Below are 17,613 nucleotides of genomic sequence, written 5' to 3'. Positions count from 1 at the left end.
AATCTAGTCAGAATGGTTACCCTAGGGTGAATTTTCCTAGTTCACAAATTTATCATTCACATTTTGAGTCCATGTTTTGTCAACATCTTTATGATGCCAACGTAAAGAATTCCACATAACACAATCACCTTCTATAAAGAGAGCAGTCACCTTTCTATAAAAAACAATCTTAATTTTTAATCAATGGATAATAATTAATATCTTATCCTAGTACTCAAATCAAGTTGAGACATAGTTGTAAACATTGCATTACCAAACCAAATCCTAGTCTTGGGAGCTCATATTAACTCCTGGAAGGAAGCAAGTGCTATCTTGTGAAGGATAGACCAATTTCGTATAATTTTTTCAAATTTGGTCATAACCCAAGACAATTAACGAGAGTAAAAGTATTTTTTAAAGCATTTTATCAATGATCTCAACTCCTCATCAATCAGCTCAAGTCCTCATCAACAAACCAGTTTAAACTATGATTCCAAGTAGTGAAAGTAAAATATTTTGAGTAAAGATCAACTTACTTACAGTTCCAAATAGAAACGGAGAGAGAATGAAGATGGCTAACCTAAATCCGAGTAGTAATTGATAATCTACATTCACATTATATGTTGCCTAAGAGTAATCCATATTTTATCTCATCTCTTTCACATCACCCTATCTCGTACCTTATCCTTTATAAACCCGTATTGCATCATTGAGAACCAGCTGGTCTCGTCTCACTATACGCATGGTTCACTGCTGCCACCCACCGTCGACCTTGAGTTTGGCACATAATTATGTCTTCTCTGTTCGTTTTGGGGTAGTCTTTCTACATTTCCTGGAGAAGGGTGGTTGGCATGAGGTTAGGAAGTGATAGTTGTGATAAGATGAGAGGTGGCGATTGAACGAAAGGTAAAGCTCATGAGATAAATCACCGCCAAGAAGCGTGTGATCCAACAAGAGGCCAAGAGGTGGTGAGGTGGCCTCGTGGGCTAAGGCATGGGAGCATGTGGATGGACAGGATGTTGACCAATGCAAGCCATGGGTCTAGGAATCAAAAGATATCTAAGGTGATTGAGGCAAGAAGATGGCTCACCCATGAGGTGACATCTTAGCATGAAACAGAGGGTAGAAGAGATGGCCAAAGATGTACGACAAAGATGGAATCACTTGAACCAATCTGAAGAGGTTTTCGGGTGTGTGAGACAAGTGGTAGTGGTGACGATGATGGAAATATAGCCTTGATGATAAGGCGCGAGTGGTTGAGGGGGTGGGCAAGGAGACAAGCTGAGAGGGGGGGGTGCAAGGGAGTCACAAATTACAAGCGAGAGGGCCATCGTTGAGACAAGAGGAGAAGGGTCTTTTCTGTTTGTTTTGGGGGCTAGTCTTTCTACAATGCTTGGAGAAGGGTGGTTGGCATGAGGTTAGGAAGTGTTAGTTGTGAAAAGATGAGAGGTGGCAATTGAATGAAAGGTAAAGCTCATGAGATAAATTACCGCCAAAGAAGCGTGTGATCCGACAAGAGGCCAAGAGGTGGTGAGGCGGCCTCGTGGGCTAAGGCATGGGAGCATGTGGATGGATAGGATGTTGACCAATGGATGCCATGGGTCTAGTAAGGTGATTGAGGCAAGAAGATGGCTCACCCATGAGGTGACATCATGGCATGAAATAGAGGGTAGAAGAGATGGCCGAAGATGTACGACGAAGATGGAATCACTTGAACCAATCTGAAGAGGTTGTCGGGTGTGCGAGACAAGAGGTAGTGGTCACGATGATGGAAATATAGCCTTGATGATAAGGCGCGAGTGGTTGAGGGGATGGGCGAGGAGACAAGCTGAGAGGGGGCAGTGCAAGGGAGTCACAAATTACAAGCGAGAGGGCCATCGTTGAGACGAGAGAGGAGAAGGGTTTGCAAGAGGGCAAAATTGTCAGGGGGTTGATGTAAAGCTGAGAGAGTGGAGAGGGGGTTGGCTGTGGCAAGGGAGAGTAATGAGGCTAGTGAGAGAGCAAGGGTTAATGCTACTATTATGAGTCGAAAGGAGGGGGGGCAGTGTCTTTATAAGTACAAGAGGGGGGTTGAAACAATGTGCATGAGAAGAAGGAAGTCAGCACCGATGGTAGAGGAAAAAGTACACAATCGGATAGCATGCAAGCGTGGATGGCGGGTGGGGAGGAGAAGACAAGCCTGAAATACACTAGTCAGGAAGAAAACAACGAGGGGGCTCCAGCCACAGCCACGTCATCATTTGGGGATTAGCATCGAGGGTGGTCGACAGCGCTAGTCATTCTCTCCTTTTTTTTATTGAAATTTGAAATAATGGGATTTTACATCCTTCCCCCCTTATTTAGAAATCGAGATGCACTCATCTCAAAAATAGGTAGGGATAATCTAAATACAACTTAGGCTCATGTTCCCAATTGGCATCTTTTGTTGGGAATTCTTTCCACACCAAACTAAATGTTTCCTAATGACTCTTTCTAAGAGCAGTTTCTCTACAACTAAGGATTTTGTCTCGTTGAATCTCCAAAGTGCTTTGGGATGGCATAATAATAAGCAAAGGGTTGCTTGGCATATAGATTGCAACCATAAAATGACATCTTACTCAATGCATCTGCAACTACATTATCTTTGCCCTGTCTGTATTTGATTTCAAAATCAACTATGATAAGACCTCTATCCGGCACCCTTACATTATGTTAGATCTGGCTAGATAAAAATCCACTTGAAGCTCTTATGGTCTATAGTATGCATGAACTTCTTACTTAGTAGGATAGTGTCGCTATAGCAAAAGGGCATGAATTACAACCAAAGTTCTAGGTCGTGAGTAGCATAATTTATCTCATAATCCTTGAGTTCCCTTGAAGCATAAGCTATTGGTTTCCAACTAGTTTCCCTTTTTGTGAGAGGAGTTTGCTAATAGTTGAAGGATGGGTGCAGTTATGAGAGCCAGTCTTGATTTTGTTGAAACTCCTTATTCCCAAACTACTTCTGCATTCTTTTCACATAGCTTGGTTAAAGGTGTGGCTATCTGTGAATAGTCCGAAATAGAGATATGGTACCACTCTATGTTACCAATACTCTATTTGCCATTTTCCTATATCTTGTTTTTTGGCTAGGTCTAGAGAGACTCCATCTTTAAAGATAATGAATCCCATATATATATTCACTATATTGTCTATAAAGAAGGTACACATTCTTTCTGGTGCTCCCTTAGGATTTCTAAAACTTTTGTAACTTGGTTTTAGTGCTCTTTCCCATCCTTAAAGTAGATTAGAATATCATCACACAGAACATCAAGGCATGATTGTCTAGCTTCTTCCTAAATATATCTTGCATGAGCTTGTTGAAGGCTATTAGTCAACGCAATAGCATGATAGTCCCTACTTGGATCAAATGTCGTCTTTGGAATATCACTCTTGTTTTACTCTAATTTCCTAATCAATTGACTTCATGTCAGTCTTTGATTTTCATCAATCTCCTAGAACGGGTAGGATACTTATTTTTCACAGTGAGTTGATTTAGACCTCTATAGGTGATGCATAACTGGAAGGTTCCATCCTTTTTCTTCTAAAATAGGGTCAAAATTTCCCAAGGTGATACACTCGGGCCTGGTTAGCATTATTTGTTTCTAACCAATTCATGTCAAGATTACCATTATATACCTCTAATGGCATAACGTGAAAAGCAGTCTTGGGTTGGTTTTTTTCATTACCTCTAAGGTCTCATCCACTATGTGGACTTGAAAAATATAAGGTATTTAAAAAGAAATTCTAAAACTCAAAGCATGTATATTTCAGCATCTAGGGTTCTAATCCTACTTGAATTAATGAGTATCCTATGTCTTAGTGTAACTACCAAATGGTGGAAGGTTCCTTTAGACTACATCGATAATACGGTCACTGATGCTAGTACAAGGTCGTACTCGTTAGTTCAAAACTAAGTTTAAGAGTCCTTAATACTACAAACTTGGCTTTGATATACTACCTACCTATATAAGATACCGCCCCATCTCGTCACCATGGATAAAGAGGCAGCACCTCACTCGGTAAGATCAATCCCAACCCATTCTGAGAGCTATCTCATCGGTGCCTCTCCTGGACGACAATCCGATTCATAAGCAATATCCACATGGTTGGGGGTCCTACCGAATATGTCCAGGATCTCTTTTCGGTCTCTAGTCTCTTGTGAGAAAACACCCAACTCATCAGGTCCACCCGACCACCCATTTCTCAGTTACTAAAATCGTTCATCTATGAGGTTTTCCTAAATTACTAGGCACATTGTTATCATTGATGCAAACTATATTATGATTCATTTATTTATTCTTGTGCATAGTTTCCTTTATCCCTCGAGTCATTCCACACACAGTCAGAAATTCATCATAAGAACAACCATAATTTCAAATGCTCAGCGTCCCGAGTTACATCCATCTCCAATCCCTCGGCTCACTATCGAGTCACAAAACAATCTAGAGCTTACGACCGTCGTGGGGAAAATTCACTCGAATAGTAGAAAGAGAAGTGTCTCCTTCACCCTCTTCTTGCTATGGAAGACCTTTCTAGCTCCGGCTTGTAACTACTAGAAAGAACCTTACTCTGCCCCGCCCCGTGGTGGGTTACCCAATGAAGGCGGATTTCTCGATATCTAAGTATTTCCAAATTCGGTCGCCCTGGGTGGGGAGTACCCAGTTGCCCCAAAGTGATCACTAAATAGACAACATCGGAATCGTTGCCCCAAACCAATCTAGTCAGAATGGTTACCCTAGGGTGAATTTTCCTAGTTCACAAATTCATCATTCACATTTTGAGTCCATGTTTTGTCAACATCTTTATGAGACCAACGTAAAGAATTCCACATATCGCAATCACCTTCTATAAAGAGAGCAGTCACGTTTCTATAATAAATAATCTTAATTTTTAATCAATGGATAATAATTAATATCTTATCCTAGTACTCAAATCAAGTCAAGACACAGTTGTAAACATTGCATTACCAAACCAAATCCTAGGTCTTGGGAGCTCATATTAACTCCTGGAAGGAAGCAAGTCCTATCTTGTGAAGGATAGACCAATTTCGTATCATTATTTCAAATTTGGTCATAACCCAAGACAATTAACAAGAGTAAAAATATTTTTTAAAGCATTTTTGGTCTCTAGTCTCTTGTGAGAAAACACCCAACTCATCAGGTCCACCGGACCACCCATTTCTCAGTTACTAAAACCGTTCATCTATGAGGTTTTCCTGAATTACTAGGCACATTGTTATCATTGATGCAAACTATAACATGATTCATTTATTTATTCTTGTGCATAGTTTCCTTTATCCCTCGAGTCATTCCACACACAGTCAGAAATTCATCATAAGAACAACCATAATTTCAAATGCTCAACGTCCCAAGTTACATCCATGTCCAAGCCCTCGAGTCACAAGACAATCTAGAGCTTATGACCGTGGTGGGAAAAAATCACCCGAATAGTAGAAAGAGAAGTGTCTCCTTCACCCTCTTCTTGCTATGGAAGACCTTTCTAGCTCTGGCTTGTAACTACTAGAAAGAACCCTAGCCCTGCCCTGCCCCGTGGTGGGTTACCCACCAATGAAGGTGGTTTTCTCGATATCTAAGTATTTCCAAATTCGGTCGCCCTGGGTGGGGAGTACCCAGTTGCCCCAAAGTGATCACTAAATAGATCACATCGAAATGGTTGCCCCAAACCAATCTAGTCAGAATGGTTACCCTAGGGTGAATTTTCCTAGTTCACAAATTCATCATTCACATTTTGAGTCCATGTTTTGTCAACATCTTCATGACACCAACGTAAAGAATTCCACATATCGCAATCACCTTCTATAAAGAGAGCAGTCACGTTTCTATAATAAATAATCTTAATTTTTAATCAATGAATAATAATTAATATCTTATCCTAGTACTCAAATCAAGTCGAGACACAGTTGTAAACATTGCATTACCAAACCAAATCCTAGGTCTTGGGAGCTCATATTAACTCCTGGAAGGAAGCAAGTCCTATCTTGTGAAGGATAGACCAATTTCGTATCATTAATTCAAGTTTGGTCATAACCCAAGACAATTAACAAGAGTAAAAATATATTTTTAAGCATTTTATCAATGATCTCAACTCCTCATCAATCAGCTCAAGTCCTCATCAACAAACCAATTTAAACTATGATCCCAAGTAGTGAAGTAAAATATTTCGAGTTAAGATCAACTTACTTACAGTTCCAAATCGAAACGGAGAGAGAATGAAGATGGCTAACCTAAATCCAAGTAGTAATTGATAATTTACATTCAGATTATATGTTGCCTGGGAGTAGTCCATATTTTATCTCATCTCTTTCACATCACCCTATCTCATACCTTATCCTTTACAAACTCGTATTGCATCATTGAGACCCAGCTGGTCTCGTCTCACTACGCATGGTTCACTGCTGCCACCCACCGTCGACCTTGAGTTTGGCACATAATTATGTCTTTTTCATTTGTTTCGGGGGCTAGTCTTTCTACATTGCTTGGAGAAGAGTGGTTGGCATGAGGTTAGGAAGTGATAGTTGTGAAAAGATGAGAGGTGGCGATTGAATGAAAGGTAAAGCTCATGAGATAAATTACCGCCAAAAAGCGTGTGATCCGACAAGAGGCCAAGAGGTGGTGAGGCAGCCTCGTGGGCTAAGGCATGGGAGCATGTGGATAGACAGGATGTTGACCAATGGAAGCCACGGGTCTAGTAAGGTGATTGAGGCAAGAAGATGGCTCACCCATGAGGTGACATCATGGCATGAAACAGAGGGTAGAAGAGATGGCCGAAGATGTACGACGAAGATGGAATCACTTGAACCAATCTGAAGAGGTTGTCGGGTGTGTGAGACAAGACGTAGTGGTCACGATGATGGAAATATAGCCTTGATGATAAGGCACGAGTGGTTGAGGGGGTGGGCGAGGAGACAAGCTGAGAGGGGGGGTGCAAGGGGGTCACAAATTACAAGCGAGAGGGCCATCATTGAGACGAGAGGAGAAGGGTTCACGAGAGGGCAAAACTGTCAGGGGGTTGAAGTAAAGCTGAGAGAGTGGAGAGGGGGTTGGCTGTGGCAAGGGAGAGTAATGAGGCTAGTGAGAGAGCAAGGGTTAATGCTAGTATTATGAGTGGAAAGGAGGGGGGGGAGTGTCTTTATAAGTACAAGAGTGGGGTTGAAACGGTGTGCATAAGAAGGATCAAGGAAGCACCAACGGTAGAGGAAAAGACACGATCGGTGCACATGAGAAGAAGGAAGTCAGCACGGATCGTAGAGGAAAAGAGACACAATCGGATAGCATGCAAGCGTGGATGGCAGGTGGGGAGGAGAAGACAAGCCAGAACAACCCTAGTAAGGAAGAAAACAATGAGGGGGCTCCAGCCACAGCCACGTCATCATTTGGGGATTAGCATCGAGGGTGGTCGACAGCGCTAGTCATTCTCTCCCTTTTTTTTATTGAAATTTGAAATAATGGGATTTTACATCCTTCCCCCCTTATTTAGAAATTAGAAGATGCGCTCATCTCAAAAATAGGTAGGGATAATCTAAATACAACTTAGGCTCATGTTCCCAATTGGCATCTTTTGTTGGGAATTCTTTCCACACCAAACTAAATGTTTCCTAATGACTCTTTCTAAGAGCAGTTTCTCTACAACTAAGGATTTTGTCTCGTTGAATCTCCAAAGTGCTTTGGGATGGCATAATAATTTTCTCATCATCAGTTTGCTTGGCATGTTTACTCCTTTAGCCTTGTTCCTCTGACAACCTAGGCATTGGATAATATACCTGAGTACATCCTTCTTCAATCACACTCAAAATAAACTCCTTTGTAGCATCAATTATTTTGGAGGTATGGCTGATAAATGGGAACATGAGCCTAAGTTGTATTTAGATTATCCCTACCTATTTTTGAGATGAGCGCATCGCGATTTCTAAGGGGGGAAGGATGTAAAATCCCATTTTTTCAAATTTCATTTAAAAAAAAGGAGAGAATGACTAGCGTTGTCGACCACCCTTGATGCTAATCCCCAAATGATGGTGTGGCTGGAGCCCCCTCATTGTTTTCTTCCTTACTAGTGTTGTTCTGGCTTGTCTTCTCCTCCCCACCCACCATCCACGCTTGCATGCTATCCGATTGTGTCTTTTTTCCTCTATTATCGGTGCTGTACTTCATGTCAGTCTTTGATTTTCATCAATCTCCTAGAATGGATAGGATACTTATTTTTCACAGTGAGATGATTTAGACCTCTATAGGTGATGCATAACTAGAAGGTTCCATCCTTTTTCTTCTAAAATAGGGTCGAGATTTCCCAAGGTGATACACTCAGGGGGGCTGATGAATCCTTGCCTCATTATTTGTCAAATTTGTTTCTTCAAGTTCTTTGCACTCAAGCACTAATATTTTTCATGCCCATTACCAATAGTTGTGTTTCTTGAATAAACCCTATCTCGTAGTCAATTTCCCTATGCGAATGGTGTTTGAGTAAAAGCTATTCCATTAAGAGATTCTCTATCTCCTATTGTTAGTCTCGGTCCCTCTTTTAATATAATCATTGACTTCAATGAGTTTAGCTATGAACACCCTTTGATTTTTCGAAGGGCCCTTTTACAATTTGCCTATTTTTATTAATTGAGACTTGCCAAGTCTCCCTGAGTCTTGTGCATAGTCTGCGAGAGTATAGTACTTCTTGAGACTTTTCCAGTCTCACAATTGTGGTTAGCATTATTTGTTTCTAACCAATTCATGCATGTCAAGATTACCATTATAGACCTCTAACGGCATCACGTGAAAAGCAGTCTTGGGTTGGTTTTTTTAATTACCTCTAAGGTCTCATCCACTATGTGGACTTGAAAAATATAAGGTATTTCAAAAAAAAATCTAAAACTCAAAGCATGTATATTTCAGCATCTAGGGTTCTAATCCTACTTGAATTAATGAGTATCCTAGGTCTTTTGTTCAACAATTAGTCTAACTACCAAATGGTCGAAGGTTCCTTTAGACTACATCGATAATACGGTCACTGATGCTAGTACAAGGTCGTATCATTAGTTCAAAACTAAAAGTTTAAGAGTCCTTAATACTAAAACTTGGCTTTGATATACTACCTACCTATAAGATACCGCCCCATCTCGTCACCACCACGGGTAAAGAGGCAGCACCTTACTCGGTAAGATCAATCCCAACCCATTGTGAGAGCTGTCTCATCGGTGCCTCTCCTGGACGATCCGATTCATAAGCAATATCCACAAGGTTGGGGGTCCTACCGAATATGTCAAGGATCTCTTTTTGGTCTCTAGTCTCTTGTGAAAAAACACCCAACTCATTAGGTCCACCCGACCACCCATTTCTCAGTTACAAAAACCGTTCATCTATGAGGTTTTCCTGAATTACTAGGCACATTGTTATCATTGATGCAAACTATAACATGATTCATTTATTTTTTCTTGTGCATAGTCTCCTTTATCCCTCGAGTCATTCCACACATAGTCAGAAATTCATCACAACCATAATTTCAGATGCTCGGCGTCCCGAGTTACATTCATCTCCAATCCCTCGGCTCACTACCGAGTCACAAAACAATCTAGAGCTTATGACCGTCGTGGGGAAAATTCACTCGAATAGTAGAAAGAGAAGTGTCTCCTTCACCCTCTTCTTGCTATGGAAGACCTTTCTAGCTCAGGCTTGAAACTACTAGAAAGAACCCTCGCCCCACCCCGCCCCGTGGTGGGTTACCCAATGAAGGCGGTTTTGTCGATATCTAAGTATTTTCGAATTCGGTCGCCCTGGGTGGGGAGTACCCAATTGCCCCAAACTGATCACTAAATAGTTTACATCGGAATGGTTGCCCCAAACCAATCTAGTCAGAATGGTTACCCTAGGGTGAATTTTCCTAGTTCACAAATTCATCATTCACATTTTGAGTCCATGTTTTGTCAACATCTTTATGACCAACGTAAGGAATTCCACATAACGCAATCACCTTCTATAAAGAGAGTAGTCACCTTTCTATACTAAACAATCTTAATTTTTAATCAATGGATAATAATTAATATCTTATACTAGTACTCAAATCAAGTCGAGACATAGTTGTAAACATTGCATTACCAAACCAAATCCTAGGTCTTGGGAGCTCATATTAACTCCTAGGAGGAAGCAAGTCCTATCTTGTGAAGGATAGACCAATTTCGTATCATTATTTCAAATTTGGTCATAACCCAAGACAATTAACGAGAGTAAAAGTATTTTTTAAAGCATTTTATCAATGATCTCAACTCCTCATCAATCAGCTCAAGTCCTCATCAACAAACTAGTTTAAACTATGATCCCAAGTAGTGAAAGTAAAATATTTTGAGTTAAGATCAACTTACTTATAGTTCCAAATAGAAACGGAGAGAGAATGAAGATGGCTAACCTAAATCCAAGTAGTAATTGATAATCTACATTCACATTATATGTTGCCTGAGAGTAGTGCATATTTTATCTCATCTCTTTCACATCACCCTATCACGTACCTTATCCTTTACAAACCCATATTGCATCATTGAGAACCAGCTGGTGTCGTCTCACTATACGCATGGTTCACTGCTGCCACCCACCGTCGACCTTGAGTTTGGCACATAATTATGTCTTTTCTGTTTGTTTTGGGGCTAGTCTTTCTACATTGCCTGGAGAAGGGTGGTTGGCATGAGGTTAGGAAGTGATAGTTGTGATAAGATGAGAGGTGACAATTGAACGAAAGGTAAAGCTCATGAGATAAATAATTGCCAAAGAAGCATGTGATCCGACAAGAGGCCAGGAGGTGGTGAGGCAGCCTCGTGGGCTAAGGCATGGGAGCATGTGGATGGACAGGATGTTGACTAATGGAAGCCATGGGTCTAGGAATTGAAAGATATCTAAGGTGATTGAGGCAAGAAGATGGCTCACCCATGAGGTGACATCATGGCATGAAACAGAGGGTAGAAGAGATGGCCGAAGATGTACGATGAAGATGGAATCACTTGAACCAATCTGAAGAGGTTGTCGGGTGTGTGAGACAAGAGGTAGTGGTTACGATGATGGAAATATAGCCTTGATGATAAGGCACGAGTGGTTGAGGGGGTGGGCGAGGAGACAAGCTGAGAGGGGGGGTGCAAGGGAGTCACAAATTACAAGCGAGAGGGCCATCGTTGAGACGAGAGGAGAAGGGTTTGCAAGAGGGCAAAACTGTCAAGGGGTTGACGTAAAGCTGAGATAGTTGAGAGGGGGTTGGCTATGGCAAGGGAGAGTAATGAGGCTAGTGAGAGAGCAAGGGTTAATGCTACTATTATGAGTTGAAAGGAGGGGGGGCAGTGTCTTTATAAGTACAAGAGGGGGGGTGAAACGGTGCGCATAAGAAGGATCAAGGAAGCACCAACGGTAGAGGAAAAGAAATGATCGGTGCGCATGAGAAGAAGGAAGTCAGCACTGATTATAGAGGAAAAAAGACACAATCGGATAGCATGCAAGTGTGGATGGCGGGTGGGGAGGAGAAGACAAGCCAGAACAACACTAGTAAGGAAGAAAACAACGAGGGGGCTCCAGCCATGTCATCATTTGGGGACTAGCATTGAGGGTGGTCGACAGCGCTAGTCATTCTCTCCTTTTTTTTTAATGAAATTTGAAGTAATGGGATTTTACATCCTTCCCCCTTATTTAGAAATCGAGATGCACTCATCTCAAAAATAGGTAGGGATAATATAAATACAACTTAGGCTCATGTTTTCAATTGGCATCTTTTGTTGGAAATTCTTTCCACACCAAACTAAATGTTTCCTAATGACTCTTTCTAAGAGCAGTGTCTCTCCTATTGGTTTCCAACTAGTTTCCCTTTTTGTGAGAGGAGTTTGCTAATAGTTGAAGGATGGGTGCAGTTGTGAGAGCCACTCTTGATTTTGTTGAAACTCCTTATTCCCAAACTACTTCTGCATTCTTTTCACATAGCTTGGTTAAAGGTGTGGCTATCTGTGAATAGTCCGAAATAGAGATATGGTACCACTCTATGTTACCAAGAGATCCTTGAGTTGCCTTGATGTTGGACGATTTAGGCCATTTCCCTATATCTTGTTTTTTGGCTAGGTCTACAGAGACTCCATCTTTGGAGACAATGAATCCCATATATATATTCACTATATTGTCTATAAAGAAGGTACACATTCTTTCTGGTGCTCCCTTAGGATTTCTAAGACTTTTGTAACTTGGTTTTAGTGCTCTTTCCCATCCTTAAAGTAGATTAGAATATCATCACACAGAACATCAAGGCATGATTGTCTAGGTTCTTCCTAAATATATCTTCCATGAGCTTTTTGAAGGCTATTAGTGAACGCAATAGGCATGATAGTCCCTACTTGGATCAAATGTCCTCTTTGGAATATCACTCTTTTTTTACTCTAATTTCCTAATCACCTGACTTCATGTCAGTCTTTGATTTTCATCAATCTCCTAGAACAGGTAGGATACTTATTTTTCACAGTGAGTTGATTTAGACCTCTATAGGTGATGCATAACTAGAAGGTTCCATCCTTTTTCTTCTAAAATAGGGTCGAAATTTCCCAAGGTGATACACTCGGGCGCCTGATGAATCCTTGCCTCATTATTTGTCAAATTTGTTTCTTCAAGTTCTTTGCTTCATGCCCATTAGCCAATAGTTGTGTTCCTTGAATAAACCCAATCTCGTAGTCAATTTCCCTATGTGAATGGAGTTGAGTAGAAGCTATTCCATGAAGAGATTCTTTTTCTCCTATTGTCAGTCTCGGTCCCTCTTTTAATATCATCATTGACTTCAATGAGTTTAGCTATGAACACCCTTTGATTTTTCCTAGGGCCCTTTTACAATTTGCCTGTTTTTATTAATTGAGACTTGCCAAGTCTCCCTGAGTCTTGTGCATAGTCTCCCTGAGAGTATAGTACTTCTTGAGACTTTTCCAGTCTCACAATTGTGCTTAGCATTATTTGTTTCTAACCAATTCATGTCAAGATTACCATTATAGACCTCTAACGGCATCATGTAAAAATTCTAAAACTCAAAGCATGTATATTTTAGCATCTAGGGTTCTAATCCTACTTGAATTAATGAGTATTCTAGGTCTTTTGTTCAACAATTTGTCTAACTACCAAATGGACGAAGGTTCCTTTAGACTACATCGATAATACGATCACTGATGCTAGTACAAGGTCATACTCGTTAGTTCAAAACTATAAGTTTAAGAGTCCTTTATACTACAAACTTGGATTTGATATACTACCTACCTATAAGATACCACCCCATCTCGTCACCACGGGTGAAGAGGCAACACCTCACTCGGTAACATCAATCCCAACCCGTTGTGAGAGCTATCTCATTGGTGCCTCTCCTGGACGATCCGATTCATAAGCAATATCCACAAGGTTGGGGGTCCTACCGAATATGTCAAGGATCTCTTTTCGGTCTCTAGTCTCTTGTGAGAAAACACCCAACTCATCAGGTCCACCCGACCACCCATTTCTCAGTTACTAAAATGGTTCATCTATGAGGTTTTCCTGAATTACTAGAGACATTGTTATCATTGATGCAAACTATAACAAGATTCAATTATTTATTCTTGTGCATAGTTTCCTTTATCCCTCGAGTCATTCCATACACAGTCAGAAATTCATCACAACCATAATTTCAAATGCTCAGCGTCCCGAGTTACATCCATCTCCAATCCCTCAGCTCACTACCGAGTCACAAAACAATCTAGAGCTTACGACCGTCGTGGGGAAAAATCACTCGAATAGTAGAAAGAGAAGTGTCTCCTTCACCCTCTTCTTGCTACGGAAGACCTTTCTAGCTCAGGCTTGTAACTACTAGAAAGAACCCTCGCCCCGCCCCGCCCCATGGTGGGTTACCCAATGAAGGCATTTTTCTCGATATCTAAGTATTTCCAAATTCGGTCGCCCTGGGTGGGGAGTACCCAGTTGCCCCGAAAATTGATCACTAAATAGATCACATCGAATGGGTTCCCCAAACCAATCTAGTCAGAATGGTTACCCTAGGGTGAATTTTCCTAGTTCACAAATTCATCATTCACATTTTGAGTCCATGTTTTGTCAACATCTTTATGACGCCAACGTAAAGAATTCCACATAACGCAATCACCTTCTATAAAGAAAGCAATCACCTTTCTATAATAAACAATCTTAATTTTTAATCAATGGATAATAATTAATATCTTGTCCTAGTACTCAAATCAAGTCGAGACACAGTTGTAAACATTGCATTAACAAACCAAATCCTAGGTCTTGTGAGCTCATATTAACTCCTAGAAGGAAGCAAGTCCTATCTTGTGAAGGATAGACCAATTTCCTATCATTATTTCAAATTTGGTCATAACCCAAGACAATTAACGAGAGTAAAAATATTTTTTAAAGCATTTTATCAATGATCTCAACTCCTCATCAATCAGCTCAAGTCCTCATCAACAAACCAATTTAAACTATGATCCCAAGTAGTGAAGTAAAATATTTTGAGTTAAGATCAACTTACTTACAGTTCCAAATAGAAACGGAGAGAGAATGAAGATGGCTAACCTAAATCCAAGTAGTAATTGATAATCTACATTCACATTATATGTTGCCTGGGAGTAGTCCATATTTTATCTCATCTCTTTCACATCACCCTATCTCGTACCTTATCCTTTACAAACCCGTATTGCATCATTGAGAACGAGCTGGTCTCGTCGCACTATACGCATGGTTCACTGCTGCCACCCATCGTCGACCTTGAGTTTGGCACATAATTATGTCTTCTCCGTTTGTTTTGTGGCTAGTTTTTCTACATTGCCTGAAGAAGGGTGGTTGGCATGAGGTTAGGAAGTGATAGTTGTGATAAGATGAGAGGTGGCGATTGAACGAAAGGTAAAAGCTCATGAGATAAATTACTGCCAAAGAAGCGTGTGATCCGACAAGAGGCCAAGAGGTGGTGAGGCGGCCTCGCAAGCTAAGGCATGGGAGCATGTGGATGGACAGGATAATGACCAATGGAAGCCATGGGTCTAGGAAGGTGATTGAGGCAAGAAGATGGCTCACCCATGAGGTGACATCATGGCATGAAACAGAGGGTAGAAGAGATGGCCGAAGATGTACGACGAAGATGGAATCACTTGAACCAATCTGAAGAAGTTGTCGGGTGTGTGAGACAAGAGGTAGTGGTCATGATGATGGAAATATAGCCTTGATGATAAGGCGCGAGTGGTTGAGGGAGTGGCTGGCGAGGAGATAAGCTGAGAGCAGGGGGTGCAAGGGAGTCACAAATTACAAGCGAGAGGGCGATCGTTGAGACGAGAGGAGAAGGGTTCGCAAGAGGGCAAAACTGTCAGGGGCTTGACGGAAAGCTGAGAGAGTGGAGAGGGGGTTGGCTGTGGTGGCAAGGGAGAGTAATGAGGCTAGTGAGAGAGCAAGGGTTAATGCTACTATTATGAGTCGAAAGGAGGGGGGCCAGTGTCTTTATAAGTACAAGAGGGGGGTAAACGGTGCGCATGAGAAGGATCAAGGAAGCACCAACGGTAGAGGAAAAGACACGATCGTGCGCATGAGAAGAAGGAAGTCAGCACCGATAATAGAGGAAAAAAGACACAATCGGATAGCATGCAAGCGTGGATGGTGGGTGGGGAGGAGAAGACAAGCAAGAACAACACTAGTAAGGAAGAAAACAATGAGGGGGGGCGGCTCCAACCACGTCATCATTTGGGGATTAGCATCAAGGGTGGTCGACAGCGCTAGTCATTCTCTCCTTTTTTTTTAATGAAATTTGAAATAATGGGATTTTACATCCTTCCCCCCTTAGAAATCGAGATGTGCTCATCTCAAAAATAGGTAGGGATAATCTAAATACAACTTAGGCTCATGTTCCCAATTGGCATCTTTTGTTGGAAATTCTTTCCACACCAAACTAAATGTTTCAATGACTCTTTCTAAGAGTAGTTTCTCTGCAACTAAGGATTTTGTCTCGTTGAATCTCCAAAGTGCTTTGGGATGGCATAATAATTTTCTCATCATCAGTTTGCTTGGCATGTTTACTCCTTTAGCCTTGTTCCTCCGACAACCTAGGCATTGTATAATATAACTGAGTACATCCTTCTTCAATCACGCTCAAAATAAACTCCTTTGTAGAACATTTAGCATCATCAAATATCTTGGAGGTATGGATGATGGTACATCATAAGCTTCATGATTCGATCTCTTAACTCATTTTAACGTTTGGCATGCACATTCTTAACTGATAGAATAAGCATCTATCCTTGTGGCTTTTTTCTGCCTCTTCTCTTTCTCAAAGTGAGTTGATTCTCTTCTCTTTCTCTCAGTGGATTGTTTGGGCCCTGAGTTGTAAAATATGCTCAAATACTCGTCTAAGGCTGATTTTGTGGTTCATTTTGATAAGCAAAGGGTTACTTGGCAAATAGATTGCAACCATAAAAGGACTTCTTACTCAATGCATCTGCAACTACATTATCTTTGCCCTGGCTGGATAAAAATCCACTTGAAGCTCTTATGGTCTATAGTATGCATGAACTTCTTACTTAGTAGAATAGTGTTGCTATAGCATAAGGGCATGAATTACAACCAAAGTTCTAGGTCATGTGAGTAGCATAATTTATCTCATAATCCTTGAGTTCCCTTGAAGTGTAAGCTATTGGTTTCCAACTAGTTTCCCTTTTTGTGTGAGGAGTTTGCTAATAGTTGAAGGATGGGTGCAGTTGTGAGAGCCACTCTTGATTTTGTTGAAACTCCTTATTCCCAAACTACTTCTGCATTCTTTTCACATAGCTTGGTTAAAGGTGTGGCTATCTGTGAATAGTCCGAAATAGAGATATGGTACCACTCTATGTTACCAAGAGATCCTTGAGTTGCCTTGATGTTGGACGATTTAGGCACCATTTCCCTATATCTTGTTTTTTGGCTAGGTCTACAGATACTCCATCTTTGGAGACAATGAATCCCATATATATATTCACTATATTGTCTATAAAGAAGGTACACATTCTTTCTGGTGCTCCCTTAGGATTTCTAAAACTTTTGTAACTTGGTTTTAGTGCTCTTTCCCATCCTTAAAGTAGATTAGAATATCATCACACAGAACATCAAGGCATGATTGTCTAGCTTCTTCCTAAATATATCTTGCTTGAGCTTTTTGAAGGCTATTAGTCAACGCAATAGGCATGATAGTCCCTACTTGGATCAAATGTCCTCTTTGGAATATCACTCTTTTTTTACTCTAACTTCCTAATCACCTGACTTCATGTCAGTCTTTGATTTTCATCAATCTCCTAGAACAGGTAGGATACTTATTTTTCACAGTGAGTTGATTTAGACCTCTATAGGTGATGCATAACTAGAAGGTTCCATCCTTTTTCTTCTAAAATAGGGTTGAAATTTCCCAAGGTGATACACTCGGGCGCCTGATGAATCCCTGCCTCATTATTTCTCAAATTTGTTTCTTCAAGTTCTTTGCTTCATGCCCATTAGCCAATAGTTGTGTTCCTTGAATAAACCCTATCTCGTAGTCAATTTCCCTATGTGAATGGCGTTTGAGTAGAAGCTATTCCATGAAGAGATTCTCTATCTCCTATTGTCAGTCTTGGTC

The sequence above is a fragment of the Cibotium barometz genome, chromosome 9, assembly GCF_041138505.1.
Source record: "Cibotium barometz isolate CiBa-2024 chromosome 9, ASM4113850v1, whole genome shotgun sequence".
NCBI classification, from domain to species: domain Eukaryota; kingdom Viridiplantae; phylum Streptophyta; class Polypodiopsida; order Cyatheales; family Cibotiaceae; genus Cibotium; species Cibotium barometz.
Note: the sequence above shows the minus strand (reverse complement) of the source record.